This window comes from Octodon degus, unplaced genomic scaffold, assembly GCF_000260255.1.
Source record: "Octodon degus isolate 3935 unplaced genomic scaffold, OctDeg1.0 scaffold00255, whole genome shotgun sequence".
In the NCBI taxonomy this organism is placed as follows: Eukaryota; Metazoa; Chordata; class Mammalia; order Rodentia; family Octodontidae; genus Octodon; species Octodon degus.
This window is the reverse complement of record NW_004524831.1, coordinates 586,740-595,649: the sequence shown is the minus strand read 5'-3', so window position 1 is coordinate 595,649 and position 8,910 is coordinate 586,740. Positions and strand designations below refer to the sequence as shown.

General features: G+C 40.4%; 2 pseudogenes; one reads left to right on the top strand and one right to left on the bottom strand.

The window, feature by feature from the left end:
* Nucleotides 1–4,289: 4,289 nt before the first annotated feature.
* Nucleotides 4,290–4,708, bottom strand: LOC105740986 (annotated as a pseudogene).
* A 1,298-nt stretch (nucleotides 4,709–6,006) lies between these two features.
* On the top strand, nucleotides 6,007–7,555 carry LOC101562185 (annotated as a pseudogene).
* The last annotated feature ends 1,355 nt before the right edge of the window (nucleotides 7,556–8,910 follow it).

The following is an 8,910-nucleotide window of genomic DNA, read 5'->3' as shown; positions in this document are numbered from 1 at the left end:
TTTTTTTCGGAACCGGGGATTGAACTCAGGCCCTTCTGCTTGCCAGAGAAGTGCTTATTCAATTGAGCCATCTCCCCGGCCCCTAATTTCCTGTTTTTTAAAGTTTTGGACTTGACTTGCTCTTCTTTTTCTAGGAGCTTGAGGTGCATCATAAGATTGTTTATTTGTACTTGTTCTGTTTTCCTAATGTGTGAATTTATTGCTATTAATTTTCCTCTTAAGACCACTATCATTGCATCCCAGAGATTTAAGTAAGTTATATTTGTGCTTTCATTTGATTTTAAATATTTATCAATTTCTGCCTTAATTTAATCTGTGACCCATTGGTTGGTTAGGAGGTTGTTATTGAATTTACATGTGTTTATGATTTTTTTTGTAGTTTCTTTTGTCAATAGTTTCCCATTTTATTGCACTGTGATCAGATAGTATGCATGGGATAATTTCAATTGCTTTTCATTTACTTAAGAGTGCTCTATGTGCTAGTTTTTGGTTTATTTTGGAGAATGTCCCATTTGCAGTTGAGAAGAATGTGTATTCTGTGGTTTCTGGGTGAAGAACTCTGTAAAGGTCTAGCAAGTCAATTTCTTCACAAGTCTAGTTTAGTTTTTTTTTTTTTTGAGTTGAAATCTTTAATATTAGAACTGTACATATACATTTGAGAAAACTTAGATTGCCCTAAGCCACATGGAAATAAGGAGTTTTGTTTTTTTTCTCTGAATGCCTTCAGGGCAGGTTTGGCTGGCGTCAGTTGTGGGGCTCGAACCACAGCCACCTGAGCCTGACAGCTTTGTTGAAGCAGTCACTTAAAGAACTGAGCTAAGGGGCAGGCCCCCTTGTTTTTTTCTTTGTTTACTTTTTGCCTCATTAACCTATCTCTTTGTGACATTGGCATATTAAAGTCCTCCATTACTGTTATTATTGTTCATTTGATTTTTCATGTCTTTTAGAATTTGTCTTATGTAAGAAGGTGCTCCTACATTGGATGCATATATATTTACAGTTGTTATCTTTTCCTCTTTTTAAAAAATATTTTGTTTATTTATTTATTTTTTTGCAGTACTGGTGATTGAACTCAGGACCTTGCACTTGCCAGGCAAGTGCTTATTCTGCTGAGCTATCTCCCCAGCCCTATCTCTTCCTCCTGCAGTTTTCCCTTAACAAGTATGTGGTGACCATCTTCACCTCTTTGGATGATTTTTGGTTTGAAGTGGATATTGTCAGCAATCAGGATAGCCTTCACTTTTCTGATTTCCTGTGGCATGGAGGATTGCTTTCTATCCTTTGACTTTTAGTCTGTGAATCTCCTTTTGAGTTAATTGTTTTCCTCTTCATGTATTTGGTATAGGGTCTCACTATGTAGCTCAGACTCCTAGTGATCTCCTGCTTTCAGCCTCCCCAGCACTGGGATTACAAGCATGTGCCACCACGCCCAGATACCATGGCGCACTAAGAAGATATTCCATGTGGGCTTGGGACTCAAACCCCGGTCCCTGCACTTGCCAAAGCAGGCATTTAGTTTGCTGAGCTAACTCACCAGGCCTTATTTGTGTTTTTGCATGCATATGCATATTGTTGGATTTTGTTTTTTAATCCAGTATGCTACTCTGCTTCTCTTGATTGGTGAATTGAGGCCATTTACATTGAGGGGTTTAAATGATACATATTGGCTTAGTTTTGCCATGTTACTTTCCTGTTATAGGTTCCATACTTCTGCCCTCTTTTAAATTTATCTATTTGTTGTCTCCTTTCTGTTGCTTTTGAAGCTGAGATCACTTCTTGCTCTTTCTACAATAACAGTCCATACTCTTTGCAAGGTTGGTTTGATGGTTATGAATTTCTTCAATTGTTCTTTGTCAGGGAAGGATCTTATTTCACCACTGAATTTGATAGATAGTTTTCTAGAGAACTTCAATATTGTTTAGAGTTTATTTTCTCTCAGGTCATGAAATACTTCACTCCAAGCTTTTTTTTTTGATTTAATAGTTTGTATGGAGAAATCTGCCATGATTTTAATGGTCTTTCCATTGCAGGTGATACGTTTCTTCTTTTTAGCAGTTTTTAATATTCTATTCTTTTGCTGAATTTCTGAGACCTTGATTACTATGTGCCTAGGTGCAGATTTATTGTGATTTTGGTTGTGTGGAGTTCTATATGCCTCTCTTATTATGTCAGATTCTTTTCTCATGTTTGGAGAATTTTCTGCCAGTACTTGTTCAAATAGTATTTTTATATCATTTGTGCAGTTTTCTGCTGCTTCAGTGACACCTATTATTCTTACATTATTTTTCTTTGCATCATGTAGCTGCGGAATTGTTATTTCCTGGTTCCTGGATAGTTTTAAGAAATCTCTTATTTCACATTCTCTAGCTGCAACACTGTCTTCAATGTCTCAAACTGTATCTTATTTCATTCAAGTGGTTTTTTTTTTCAGAATTGGGGATTGAACTCAGGCCCTTGTATTCAAGTGGTTTTACCAGCTTTCAATGGAGTTCTTAAATTTCTTGGATATCTGTTTGAATCTGTTTCATGCACTGTAGTTCTTTCCTGCATTGTTCATTCAGTGTTTCCACCTTTTTTCTATTCTCCTTTATTTTTCTACCTATGTCTTCTTTTTTTAAAAATTTTAAATTTTTTTTTATTTATTTGTGTGTGTGTGTGTGTGTGTGTGTGTGTGTGTGTGTTTGTGTGTGGCCAGCTCAGCCCACTAGGGGGCAGGGCTGGCTGGCATGTGGTGCTGGGGGATTGAATCACTGTCCCTGTGCTTTGCTAAGCTTGTTCTAAGTAGGTGCTTTAGACCACTGAGCCATCTCACCAGCCCCTACCTATGTCTCCTTTAGCTGTGCTGAGCAATACTTTCACAATTGTTGGCCTTTCTTATTCAACCAGAGTGATTTTTGTCATCTTATTTCTTCTATAGCCAGATAGATCTGTTTTTTTCCTTCAGTTTCTATCATTTCAGAGATTTGAAGTGTGTGATTTCCAAGTATTGTATGTCATTTTCACCTGGATTTGTTCTGGGTGGTCTAGTGGATTGAGATTGTCTTTTGCTCCTGAGTTTTGACATTTTTGAAGCTCCCAGTAATCATCCAGAAAGAGTCCCACAGGTCACCCAGAGTCCGCCAAAGTTCTTAAATGGCTCCAGGAAAGCTCTGCCCCTGTGAATATTGCACCCAAATATCTATCTCAGCTCTTCTGTGTTTGTAGGCCACTCAGGGACCACCTAAGTTCTTAAAAGTTTTGACCAGCACCAGAAGAAGCTCCCCACCTGAGCTTTGGTGGCTAAGGCAGGTCAAAGTTTACCAGAGTCCCATAAGCTTCTGAGAGTTTGCCAAAGTTCTTAAGGGCACCAGGAAAGCTCCTCCCCTGTGCCTCTAAATAAGGAATGGAAGAGACTCTCCAGTTATTACTATATTCAAAACTCACAACATCTCCTCACTTGTGATTTTGGTGAAGGTGAGGTGGGCAGTATATAGAAATTTCATATGCAAGTGATTTGGACAGTTGCACTAGAATTCTTGAGAGGAAGTGAGGCTCTACCATGTAAGTTGATCTTTGTTATGATTGCATCAGCCTCTTTGAGTGTTACTGAAGTAGATTATCTACCATGTTGACTAAGAAAGCAATGCCACATAATCTCCTCACTTTTTTTTTCTTTACCTGCTCTAGGGTTTGATTGAGCAGTTAAGCCATGTACTTGAATCTGTTCAACACATGAACATGACTGCTCTTCGTCACAATTACATGAAAATTTGCTCTTGGTCAAAAAAACCTCATGTTATAAGTCAATCTGCTAAAATATTTTTTCAAGGAGGTCTTCAGATAAACAATAAGCCCGGGCTACTTTGTGAACAGTTTTTAATGTAAAATTCTCAACATTTAAAGAAAAACTCAAAGGGATGCTATGTGTAAGATGCAGTGCACCCTAAAAGGCTCCTGTGTGCAGAGCATGTACTTTTCAAGAGTGAGCAGGTGATGGGTGTGCAATATTGAGTAGTGGATTAATTCACTGATAAGTCTCTAGTTTAGTGCACATTAGATATGGGGCCTGGGTAGAAGGGGTGATGCAGGACCTGGAAGGATACCTCTGCTCCATTGTTGCTGTCTTCATTCTCTGCTTCTTGGTTTCCCTGATGTGGGCCATTTCCACATCCCAGACTCTTCTACTGTGTACTTCATTTTTTTAATTAGGCAAAAATTCTCAGATGCCACCACTTTTAATGTCATCAAATTGTAGCAAAAGACAACTACGTCATGATGCCCCCCTCTGGTTCATGAACAGCAAACACACATCACAGTAAACCAAGTTTATAGTCTACCACCAAGTGTGGTTACCCCATGACCTCACTTTGGGATGGATCATTGAGAATATCTTCAAATCCAATAGTCTCATCATTGACCCCAATTATCCAATGAAAGGTACGAGCTAGAAAGAAATGGAAGACACATGTTGCACTACTTTGAATTTCATTTGTAATTTTAGAGGAGAAAAGCAACCTTGGATGTTTCTCAGTGTGGAAAAATTCATTTTATTTTGGTTGAGCTAGAAAAAATTTTCTGATAACTCAAGAGCATGACTTGGTAACAGTTCATTTTTCACACATGGAAAACTTTTCTTAAGAAGATCATGTCATTCCTAAGGCCCACTTGCTGAAAGTTCAGTAAGTAGAATACTGTCCTGTAGCTGAGAGCCAAGTCCTCTGGCATTCATTTTCAGCCTGTTATGTCTACCATGTACTTCAAATCCTCTAAAAACAAAGAGCAGTAAATCTTACCTCCTTTAAGTTGATGGTTTTGAGCATTATTTCTCAACAATAGAAGAGTTATTAAGTTTGGGACAGGTTTGTGGTATGCTACAAATTGCCCAAAGTTGGCTCAAATCTTTGCTTATTCAGCCTCAGTATCTCAGACTGGACGATTATTGTGTTTGCCACCCTTACCAGCTCTAGAGACAATAACAGATTTTCTTAGAGCATTGTCTCACTCTGCGTTGACCACATGTTAAATTTTTCTGATCACATTCAGGACTTTGTGGATGGTCCCACCTTCTGTGGACTGAAATGTGTGGAAACTTGAGACTGTGGATGAAGCCACTTCACAGGGTGAACCTTGAAAATTGTGAGCACCTACATTAACACATCTTAACAACCTGAATTGGGCTGTGGTGCTCTGCAGCTATATTTCAAGACTTCTTGCTCTCCACAAACACTAAGATTTTATTTGATATTTAAGGACTAAATTAACTTTTTACAGAGAACCTCTATTCAGGAAGAAACCACAGCTTCCTCCCACATCCCCAGAGTTGGTCACATCCTCTCTGTACAGGACTAAGCACAGCACAACAATGTCCTCTAGTCCTAAGATTTAACTATCTCAGAAAGTGTTATTGTTTTCATCTCTGACTGGTACATCCTGGCTCGGATACTGTATGCATACATAGACCATGTCAGCTCATGCTCTCGTGTTGCTTCTCCACTAAGCAGCGCTCTCCCTAGGAAGATAGATCCCTTCCATTGGAAACAAATGAAGTGTAACATTTAGAAGAGAGCCCAGACAGTAACTTCCATGCAGGGAGGTTCAGTGACAGCAGGGGGCGCCCAGCACCTACATGGGCCTTCTGATACCTACCGGGTTCTGGAGACACAGTTTGAGGGGGAAGGGTGCATAGACATTAGTCCCTGCTCATGGCCCAGCCAGAGAAAGCTGCAGCATATACTTTCCTGCTAAGCCTTAAATTAGGTCTGCTCAACATGGGAAATTACAGAAAGCCTTTTTCCACCATGTTAGAAGCTGTGTTGACTTTGCTTAAAATACAACAAACATTATTGCATGGTGCTTCATATTGTAGAAAAGAGAGTACACAATTTTCAGTCTTGTGATTGCAATAAGTAGGAATTTTTAAAGAATGTATTGAGGCGGTGAGCGGCCGGCTTGGAGGTTCCTGGGTTCCGGTGGCGCGGCCTCGGCTGGCCCAGCGCGGCCTCGGGTGCCCATGGGGTGTGGGGGGCCGGGCCGGTGACGCCGGACGCCCATGGACGCCTCGGAGGAGCTGCTGCCGCCGGTGGTCTACACCATGGAGAACAAGCCTATCGTCACCTGTGCTGGAGAGCAAAATTTATTTACCTCTATTTATCCGACGCTTTCCCAGCAACTTCCAAGAGAACGATGGAATGGAGGAGGTCCTATGGCCGAGCCCCCAAGATGATCCACCTCGAGTCAAACTTTGTTCAATTCAAAGAGGAACTGCTCCCCAAAGAAGGAAACAAAGCTCTGCTCACTTTTCCCTTCCTTCACATTTACTGGACGGAGTGCTGTGATACAGAAGTGTACAAAGCTACGGTAAAAGATGACCTTACCAAGTGGCAGAATGTTCTGAAAGCTCACAGCTCTGTGGACTGGTTAATAGTGGTAGTTGAAAATGATGCCAAGAAAAAAAAACAAAACCAACATCCTTCCCCGAACTTCCATTATGGACAAAATAAGAAATGACTTTTGTAATAAGTAGAGCGACAGGTGCGTCGTGCTCTCTGACCCCTTGAAGGACTCTGCCCGAACTCAGGAATCCTGGAATGCCTTCCTGACCAAACTCAGGACGTTGCTTCTTATGTCTTTTACCAAAAACCTAGGCAAGTTTGAGGATGATATGCGTACCTTGAGGGAGAAGAGGACAGAGCCAGGCTGGAGCTTCTGTGACTACTTCATGGTCCAGGAGGAGCTTGCCTTCGTCTTTGAGATGCTGCGACAATTCGAAGATGCCCTGGTGCAGTATGATGAGCTGGATGCTCTGTTCTCACAGTATGTCGTCAACTTTGGAGCTGGGGATGGTGCCAACTGGCTGACTTTTTTCTGCCAGCCAGTGAAGAGCTGGAATGGTCTGGTGCTCCGCAAGCCCAGAGACATGGAGAAACGGGAGCTGATCCAGAGGCGGAAGGCCACCCTGTTGGACCTGCGCAGCTACCTGTTCTCGCGTCAGTGCACCCTGCTCCTGTTCCTGCAGCGGCCGTGGGAGGTAGCACAGCGTGCCCTGGAGCTGCTGCACAGCTGCGTGCAGGAGCTGCGGCTCCTGGAGGTCTCGGTCCCGCTGGGCGCACTGGACTGCTGGGTGTTTCTGAGCTGTCTGGAGGTGCTACAGAGGATAGAAGGTTGCTATGACTGGGCGCAGATAGACTCCAACATCGCACACACTGTGGGGCTGTGGAGCTATGCCACAGAAAAGCTAAAGTCGTTGGGCCACCTGTGTGGACTTGTGTCAGAAAATGGACCTAACTCTGAAGACCTGAACAGGACTGTTGACCTTTTGGCAGGCCTGGGAGCTGAACGACCTGAAACAGCCAACACAGCTCAGAGTCCTCATAAGAAACTCAAAGAAGCGCTGTCATCAGTGGAAGCTTTTGAGAAGCACTACTTAGATTTGTCCCATACTACCATTGAAATGTATACAAGTATTGGGAGGATCCGGTCTGCCAGGTTCATTGGAAAAGATCTGGCAGAATTTTACATGTAATTGATCTTGAATATTTTCATTAGATTTTGAATGTTTTTCACATGTTGTGAGAAAAGATGTATGTATAGAGCAATATAAAATATACATAAATTTGTGTTAAAAAAAGAATGTATTGAATAGGAAAAATAGCTTTTTTACTTTTGTTTTTGTTTTCAGTACTGGGGATTGAAGTCAGGACCTTGCCTTTGCCATGCAGGCACTTATTTTACTGAGCTATCTCTCTGGCCCCCAAAATTGCTTTTGTATAAGAAGTAAAGACATGTTGTTATGTTGAGCTGTAAGGGACTCAGGTCAACAACTTCTGACATTGCCAGTGAAGAGGAAGACCCAATATTATTATGGACTACTGGACTATTTTGGAATATTTTGCTTAGTTCACACACCTATAATATTTAAATGATGGAACTAAACAAAAAAGGGGTATAGATGAATGACCATTTTGTATCTGTGTATTCAAAATGGTTAGGATAGATATACAGCTACATTCTCTTACTTCAAGGAATAGAGGGATTTGTTCTAATAGTGTTTGTAAATAGGATATTATATCTGCATCTTGTACAACAAATAACCACTAGAAAGACAGTGTGCAATGTGTTAATTATTTAAACTGTCGTACCAATTTGATGTGAAACTGTCTCATTACTATTTGTCTCTCAATAAAATTATGGAAAAAAAAAGAAAATTGCTTTGGACTACCATTTTCTTATGCTTCACTTTTTAGGTAAGAAACCTCCCCATTCATGTTAATTTCCACCTGAGTTCCCCTTTCATTGCCTTTTAATTTTTTAAAAAATTTATTTATTTAATTTATTTATTTATGTATGTGTGTGTGTGTGTGTTTGTGTGACTAGCTCATCCCACCAGGGGGCAGGGCCGGCTGGCATGTGGTGCTGGGGGATTGAACAGCGGTCCCTGTGCTTTGCTAAGCTTGCTCTAAGTAGGTGCTTTAGACCACTGAGCCATCTCATCAGCCCTTAATTTTTCAATTAATGTAGACATCACTGAATATTTTACTTTTAAAATTTTATTAATTTATTATTAATAATTTTAATGAGAAAAATGACAAAACAGCAATGAAGCAGTTTCAAAACAGGTTAGTAGGACAGTTTCAATAACTAATACATTGTATATTGTTTTGTAGTAATTGTTCAGATGATGAGATATAGAAATGATATCTTGTCTAACCAATATTAGTACAAACCTTCTTTCCCAATGAACTAAGTAGCTGTATAACCATCCTATCTTGGGGAGACAACCCGTTCAGACCCCCCTCCTATCCCTCTCTTGGACAGGAGCTTTCTTTCCCCCAATAAGTATATTCTGCTTATAAAATACCCACAAATTCTATCTTGCATATACATATATATTTTTTAGTTTTTTAAATAACAAAATAGTCATTTATTTACACT